The following is a 9,572-nucleotide window of genomic DNA, read 5'->3' as shown; positions in this document are numbered from 1 at the left end:
ACACAAAAAAATGCCTTTTATGTTTCAGGAGTACAACCAATATTTCTCAAACAAAGCTGTTCTTCTTCACATTATAAGTCCATCTAAGTTTTCCTGCTTCAATATGGTTTAAAAAAATTCTTTAGCATCATGAATTGACTTACCCCTCTGGTCAACTTTAAACAGTCGCTTTAGAGTATTCAAACTAAAACTGTCAATAATATTAATCCTGATAGTTATATTAAGACAATGTTTATCACTCATTCAAATTTTGAAGAAATATTTACAAATTTTACTATCAAATCTTACCCAAATTGGGCGCACATATTATAGAAATGCAAAATTTAATTCTGTAATTGTCCAATAAAAATTCAGTGAACTGATTAGACAAAAATGCGCTTCCATAATCGGAGATTAAAGTATTTGGCCTAGTACATTCGACGAAAATGTTTTAAAACAATTTATTGCCACCTGAATAAAAAATATGTTAGTCGCATAGAATGTTACAGCATTTTTTAGCGCCCCTATGCTTAGAAAATTATGAAATTATATCGCGTTACGTTTGAAAGTACCTTTGAGCTGTACCTTGCCCTTTGGTTTCTCAGTTTATATCTGGTGGCCATATAAATATCCTTTTTTTACGAATTTAATAAAAATTTATTATTATTATTATTATTACTTGTATTCTTTTAATATTACCAAAATATTCAACTTGTATGATAGAAAATCGTCAGCTTGTCCCGATCGACATTCTCTTATGCTTTTTATACCGGAAAACTATGGCGATACAAGAAAAGTTTATAAGAAGCCGTATGTATTTCCAGGTAGTTGAACCAAAATCATGTTTATTTCAGAAAATATGTATTTTGCTCAATTTAGAGACAATTTTGAAAAAGCATTTTAAAGATTGTGTTAAAAATGATTTCTTATTATTTATGCCAAAATCTTTCAGGGCGGTCTACGTTTTTACATAGTACATTCGGAGAAACAAGTTCGCAAGTGATTAAAAAAATTAAAAGTTCAAATTTAAGTCACAGTAAATGAAAGAAACCAACCTTAACTATTTTCTGCATAATTTTCTCAGTACCTGTTCGTGGTTCTTAAAATTGACCCTGCTGAAGAAAAAAATGAAGAAAATAAAACCCATATATTTATGCTAAGCTTAATGAACGATTTGCACACAATTTCACAGGTTTTTATTTTTAAATGCTTTGCACCGACAGATTTATTCGAATGAACATTAGATCGGATATATAGTTTTCTTTCATATAAATAAATATTTTCAAATTATTAATATCTTCAATGCATACTAATATAAAGACAGTCGTTTTCATCTGTACATTCTACTTATCAAATGTATAATTTATTATGTTACTTAAAAGTCAAAGGTTCAAGATAGATTTCACGTTATTTATTATATAACATAATCTGTTTCAATGATTTTACAATTATTTAATTAAGACGTATTTCTTCAAGTATATATTTCACCTAAAAAAGAGCAGGCGAAACATTTTCAACAAATTTAAAACAAATTCACAAAACAAATAAATAACAATTAAATAAATTCAAATTTTTTAAAACATTTTTTCTTTTAAATATCTTATTTTTAATACTTTTCGAAAGATTTAAATATTTGTATGTTCTACCTTGCTTTTAAAAAATGTTTATCTTGGTTTTTTCAGGTTAAATATATATTTGAATAAAAACGTATTATTTGAGTAATTTTAGAGTTATTCGAAATTTTAATTCTTTTAATGTTATCATTGTTTAAATAACTCTTAAAGTCTAGAAAATATTGCCCTTCGAGAGTTAATTAAAAATTAAAACAAATAAATGTTGTTTTAACATTTGAATATTTGTTAAAAAATGACTGGGTATTGTTATATTACCGAATAATGATTTTTTTTAACGTTCAAAAAGCTTCAATAAACCGCAATGTTACGTAAAATTCAAATTTGTCACTTATGGGGTTTTCTTTGGGAACCGATAAGATTGGCTTGAAATTATTCAACCTTAAAATTTAGGATTGATTATTATTCTCTGACGTATTCTGAACAATATACTGGAACACGAAATTATTTTTAACATATTATCGCGTTTAAATATGAGATTTACAAAAATGCTGTTTTTTCACGTTAAATCAATGGGAAACTTCATGATCTTTGCACCACCCCTAAATATTAACTGATTTTAAATTTGGTAGAGATTTCTTTTTTTGCATTCGAACAAAACTGTTAGGGGGAGGGGGGGGCTGAGGTAAGACTAGAGAAATTCGAAAAGTAAAAAATAAGGGCAACCTTATTCGGCATTCTAAAAGATTGAATTATAAAGTTTTGCCCCAACAGCTTACATTTGTTAAGGTTGCCCCCATTAGAATTTAGCATGGTCCGAATATGGCAACCCTTTTAATTGAGATGACTTCCATAATAAGCTCCCTACTGTGGCCTTGAACAGGATTGTTTTAAACCCTAAATAATTTACATCATCAAAAAAAAATTTTTCATTCCGAAAAAAAATTATTGAAAAATCTGAAATGCTAACATTTCACGCGGAAAATTAGACGTATGAAATGCTCGATTTATGCCAGATCTGAAATCATTCGTTCTAACTGCGCACGCTCTGTGTTAAACCCACGTAATACAAACTTTTGGACTATTTTTTGAAAATTTTGGACTATTTTTGAAAATCCATGAGAATTTTGGTGAATTATTGTTCTCTTGTTAAATTTATAGCGGTAAGTACTCAGATTAAAATAAACCTATTAGTAGATTAGCAAAAGAATAACGGTGCGAATGAGGTTTATAGGTTAGGTCATCGTGTTACACGCGTGCCACATGTTAAAAAATGAGGATGTTTATATTAATTCAACTTTATTTACATGAATTGTATATTATTTTTGCGAATTACCTGAAAGGATTTTATTCAAATATTTTCATAAAGAGAAGAGCGAACTAATTTTTAATGTATGTAAAGACGCTTGAAAATTTATTCACGAAAATCCTTTTTTTTCATAGTTTTATTATATTAAAACAGTATTCGTAATTTCTTTTGTTAGATGCATTTTTTGTGATTATTAACTTTGCAGATACCTCGAACTATCAATTTCATACAACAGTGCATATATATTAAAAAATATGGACCTAACCTGTAAATAAACACGTCACTTTACAATAATATCAGACATATTTTGTCAATAAAAAGAACAAGAACGGCATTTTCTTGAACAATAGGCTCTATTGGGGCCCTAACAAGGGTCCCTAACATTAATTAGGAAATAATAAGGATTCTTGTTACGGGCCTTAACAAATTTCCTTTCACGGCCCCTAACAATTTGCCTCATGTGGCCCCTAATAAAAACAGGGAATCTCCATCAGGCCCTCAACAGTACCCCATTCAAATTTTTACACGAGTAACTATCTGGTGCTCACAACCTTATGTTTATAATTTTACAACCCACCTGGAAATTCTCGAATTTTTATCTTTCCTAGCTAGTGCTTGTTCAAGTGAATTTTCATTTTTTGTTTAGTTTTAAAAGAGAACCCTTTAAGATATATGAGAAGACTTCGGGAAGTACAATTTTTTGCTAGCATTCCTACTGCACACTTTAATCATTCTTTAGGAGAAAAAGAAACACTCTGAGATTGGAAATATTTTTTGTTGCAATAATGTTACTTCAAAATATGAAGAACTAACATAGGAATTTAATTTAGTTTTTGCTCGAGGATTGTAGATTGAACACAAAGTTTTCTCCTGTAATTTATATTTATTATTTTACAAGAATCCTCTTTTTCATTCACCTTTTAAAAACTTCGACCGTCTCCTCACAGGATTGTACGATGGTTTACACAATACAGGCAATGGTTCAGTAGTTTTGTTAAAATATTGAAAAATGTATAAAAAGCGATATCCTGCTTCATTAGCTCAATCTATTAAGGGACCAGTTTGCCATCTTTAATGACTTTTTTCAAATATTTTTTTCTCATAGTAAAATTAATTTAATTATATAAAACTTTTAGTAGATAAAAGAAGAGGGTTTAATGTAATACAGCAGTTTTTTTTCTTTTTTAATGTAAATATTACTGGTACGGAAGTTTGAAATTAATCCGTGTTTGAAACTGGCTGCAACGATATCGCGACCTCGGGGGTATAACCTTCAAAATGAGCCAATACTGGGACAAGGAGAAACCAACGGGGTTTATCGAAATAAAATGTTATAAATAACTTATACTTATAAAATACATTGAGAAGCAAGAATGGATTGTTATAAGTCATAAATAATTTAATTTTCTTTATTTTTAATAAAATTGATATCAACAGGTTAAAATTTTGCTTAACAAAAAAACAATAAAGTATAAATTAAATTAATTAATATTAAAATATTTCTTTTAAGCTCCCCCTTGCCATTCAGTTGATTCTTTATTTTTAAAATGTTGTTCAAAGTAGTTTTTTTAAATCTCAAATTCTAACCTCAAATTTTGCCAACTCCTTAGGTAAGTAATTTAATAATTAGTAACTCACAAATTTACTTTTTTATAAAATTGGTGAGTATGCATTAACATTTGATTTTGTAGATTAATATTGAATATGATAAATATTAATAAGAAGAATTTTATTATATGTTTGGCAATTTCCTTCACTGAAAAACCTTTTTGAATAATATTTCATCTATTTTCTTGAAAATTCGTCTTTTCTCTTCCTAAATTTATCTTTTCAATTACACATATTATATTTTTTAGCAAAAATGCCACTCTATGGTTGAAATATTTGTTCTTTTTTTAATAAAAAATCTCATTTGGTTGACAAAAATCATCTCTTTGTGTAGAAGTTTCATGTGTTTTGGTTACAAGTCGCACTGTTTGGGTGAAACTTCGTTTGTTTTTTAAATTAATTAATTTATTTTCAATGAATTTAATTGTTTTTAATTTATAATTCAAACACTTTTTAGTTAAAATATCAACTATTATATTTTTTATTAGTATTCGTCTTTTTGGTAAAAACTTAGTCTTTTTCATTTTAAAATTCAAGAATTTGTTAGAAAATTGAAGTATTAGGATAACCAAAATAGGTGAATTCTGATAAAAAAATATAATAGTTGATATTGCAAACAAAAATTATTTTAATTACAAATTCAAAGCTGTTGAATTAATTAAAAATAATAATAATTTTTAATAAAACTCTTAAATCCCCAACCTAAACAAAATAATTTTCAATCACAGTAGCATTTTTGCTCCCAAAAGATGAAATTCAAAATGAAAAAGATACACTTTATAATTAAAAAGAGATATTTGAGATATTTAATATTAAACTTTAATGCATATTTACTAATTTTTGTTTGAAAAATTAAATTTATGAGTTACTATTAAATTGCTTACCCAAGCAGTTGACAAAATTTCAGGTTAGAATTAGAGGTTTCAATAAACTAGTGTGAACAACTTTTTTGGAATCAATAATTAATTGAACGGCAAGCGCCAATCTAATAAATAATGTTCTTAATATGTCACTAACAGAATACTGTAAAATTTCGTAAAAAAATACGGCGAAAGTGACCGTCTCAGTAATGCGGAAACGCAATTGCACACCTCACGTTGAAGTGTCCGAAACTGAGACAGTCAGCGATAGTTTGGATTTAGGCAACTTCGGCAAGAATTTGTCCAAATGCGGGGCATTAAAATATTAATAACTTATTTAATAAAGTAGCCAAAAAAATTATAAGTTTTATTTTTAAATATATTTAAAATATGTAAAAAACATTACTGATAAATATCGATAAATAAAGTCGCCAAAAACTTATGATTTTTATTTTACTTTTTCTATTAGGGATCGTCCATATATTACGTAACACTTTTTTCTTTTGTTTATATCGTTGTGTCTTTCTCAACTTCACATCAATTTCATGCTCGTCTTTATTCAAACAAAAGAAATACGCGTTACGTAATTTATGGACGATCCCTTAGTGTAGGAAATTTCAATAATAGAAACCTATAAATGATATGAGGAAAATTTTGAAATAGAAGAAACGACAAATTTGGCAGCAGTTCATTCACTGATTTTGAGGAGTATTTCTTATTATTTTTTACCAAATTTATGGCTTGTCAAAAAGAAAATCAATAGTAGTATTAAATTCAAAAGCACTTCAAAAATACCTAGAAAATTTTTACTTTTATGATTTATGTCCCAGTATTGGACATACTTTTTACGTTGTCCTAGTAATGATCGGTTCACCTTATTTTATCACACGTGAATTATCCTAGTTTATACGATAGCTACTTTCTTATATTTCGTTACCTTTACCACTTTTTCTATTTTCGATGGCTCGAAATCGAGATAACGTGACAGTTGCAAATAGGGATTTACTAGGTACGTATCCATTTGAACGCTAAATGTGATTAATTATATTAGCATAACTTTTGTTCAACTTATCCAAATCGGTTTTTAAATTGATAGATAACTTTTTTCTTTTTTAATATCAAGCATTTCCACGAATTCTCTCTTTCTCTCATTACTTTCACTATGCAAAATTTGAACATTATCCCATCATCCAAAAATAGAATAAATTTTTTTTTTTATTCGTTGTGGTCCAAATTTGGTCGTTGGATTCTTGTTTTTTTTAAGAGGAGTATTCTTTAAAAAGTTTTTTGATTGAATGTAGAAGAAATTATGTTTTACCTGAAAATTTTTATTCCTGGACAACAAATTTTGATATTTTTCTTTTCACAGTAATTTTTGGAATAGAAAATTTGAACACACTTTAAACAATTTTAAATTCTCACTACTAAATTTACTTATCAAAGATGTTTCAAACCATGTTTATTTTTTATAGTCAAAAATGTCTAGAATTAGAAGTACATAAGAAGTTTTTTTACAACAAGGCGAAATTATTGATCTTTTAAAGCATCAGATTCTCCTGAATCAAAGATTTTTAAGCAGTGATGTTAAACATGATAACAAACTTTCTAATTTGATTCATCAGCAAACTAATGTTCAAGAGCAAAATTTAAATTTACATAGGATTTTTGAAGAAGGAGGTAAAGATCCTTGGTTTATGAATTTGACAAATATTCAAATTTCTGATTCAGTTACACATATTCTCAGATAAGATCAAGGATTTAGTAACCGTAAAATAGAAAGTAAGGCAAAACAAATTATGAAAATAGCAAAAGATGTTGAATCAAATATACACAAGATTCCTATTTTGGATCAGCAGGTTTTCCGAAACTTTCTGATCATGATAATTATGAATTATTGCATAAAGATCCGTTAAAAAAATTAAAAAGAGACACTTTTAAGATTCTTGATAATTGGAGAAAGAAAGTTTTTCTCGGAAAGAATATAAGATGGACTGATATTAACACTGAAGACACAGTTCTTGCAAGATGTTATGGTTTGAGAAAAATTCACAAAGATGGCTTTCCCTTAAAAATAGTTATTTCAAATATCAATACTTCCACGACATTTTTAGAACAGAATTTCAATTTGATTCTCAAGGGCTCTATCAGAACTTCTAAATATAATATCAAAAATAGCTGGGAATTTCAAAAAAGTATTATTCAAAAAACGGTTCCGGATGACCATCTAATGATTTCTTTGGATGTTATTGCAATGCTTCCGAGTATACCCCTTGAATTAGTTAAACAGGCAATTTTAAATAAATAGAATAATATAAAAATTCGTATTTTCAAAAAGATTTTGTCGAAGGGATAGTTTTTATTATGGAGTCAACTTATTTTAAATTTAATGGATCGTTTTACAGACAGAGGCCTGGTACTCCCATAGGTTCGGCCATTTCTCCGATTTTAGCAGAAATAGTGATGGAAGATTTGGAGTTTTTTTTGGGGGAAATAAGATATTGTTTGGCCTTTTAGTTTTCGGTTTGTCGACGATACCTTATTATGTGTTCCTCTAGAAAAGTCAGATGGTCATTAATACTTTCAACAGTTTTCATCCTAAACTTCAATTTACTCATGAAATAGAACAGGATAATAGAATCAGTTTTTTGGACATAGAAGTAATTAAGGGTTTGGATGGTAATATTATTACCAATTGGTATAGAAAAAATACATATTCAGGTAGAATATTAAATTTCCTTTCCGTTTATCCCTTTCAAAACAAAATTGCAGTAATCAAAAACTTATTTGACAGAGCTCTAGGTTTGTCCCATTTTTCATTTCACACAAGAAATTTGAATATTGTTAGGAATATCCTTTTTCTGAATCATCATCCACAAAAGTTAGTTGAGAAACATATTGCAATAAGAGTTCAACAAATTGAAAACAAAGAGAGTAATAATTTGCTTGCAGATAATAAGAAAGAGTTCAAGAAATATAATACAATATAAAATATAATTCATACTATTTTCCGTATACCATTTAAAATTGATTCAGTAATAAATTTTTGCAAAGATCATTTGGATTATTTTGAAAAGGGTGGTGTTGTTACAAGAGTGTCCTTGTTAGACATACAAAGACATTTGTTGAAGGTGACCATGAGTTTGACTGGGATAATGTTCAAATTTTGCATAGTGAATGTAATGAGAGAAAGAGCAAATTCATGGAAATGCTTTATATGAAAAAACAGAAAAAGTTATCTATTAATTTAAAAACCGATTTGAATAAGTTAAACAAAAGTTATGCGTCATCGTTGTGTTCTTGTTTTTTTAACAGAAGTTTGCACCAGTAAACTATATGATGTAATTAATCAAGTTATTGTCGAGGAGTATTTTATTTATCAATCATTTGGGCTCATTAAAATTATAATAAAAGAATAGTTAATAAAAGAGAGTTCTTTTCGGGAAAAATTATTTTTCTGAATCTGACCTCATAACTATTTTGAGTCCACAATGATTGATTCATTAATAAGAGTTAAATTTTTAACACTTTAAGTTTTAATTTTATAACTTTTAATCTATTTAATCAGAAAGCATTTATAATCAAGTTTTGAAAATAGTTATAAAATCTAAAAGTTCGACACAATATTATTTCACATGCTTTCAATTTTGATACATTTTTCAAATTTTTACACTATTTTCAAATATTTTTAATATTATCTAATTACATTATTTAAACTTTTGTTTATTACTACGCTTGACTATTAATTAATGAAGTATTTCCAAAAACAATAACATGACTGATGAGCATAAGTTCCCTTATTTTCTATTTAAACTGCCTGTCACAAGATTTAAATTTAATCAACAAGGATTGTACACGCCACGCGAACAACGCCACGAATTGAGATTATTTCTACCATTTAAAATAAAAGACATCCTATCTATCTTCTTTTTTTCTACGGTCTAAAAATATTAAACGTTATTTAACTGTTTTACTTCAAATGGGCTTTAGTTCAATTGAGCCTTTGTTCAAATGGATTCCTACCGATTAACTTCAGGCTCCCGTACCAGCGATATTTACTTTTTTTTCCTTTTTTTTATCTACTAAAAGTTTGATATTATAAATTAATTTTACTATAAGAAAAAAATGTTTGAAAAAACTAATTGAATACAGCAGACTGCACCCTTAAGGTGTTAGGCGTTAGGTAAATAAACTCGATGTGTGTGTGCGAAATAGGGTTCGATTCTTTTCATTGGCGGATTTTTAAAT

This window comes from Belonocnema kinseyi, chromosome 2 (assembly GCF_010883055.1).
Source record: "Belonocnema kinseyi isolate 2016_QV_RU_SX_M_011 chromosome 2, B_treatae_v1, whole genome shotgun sequence".
Taxonomy (NCBI): domain Eukaryota; kingdom Metazoa; phylum Arthropoda; class Insecta; order Hymenoptera; family Cynipidae; genus Belonocnema; species Belonocnema kinseyi.
This window is presented reverse-complemented; position numbering follows the sequence as displayed.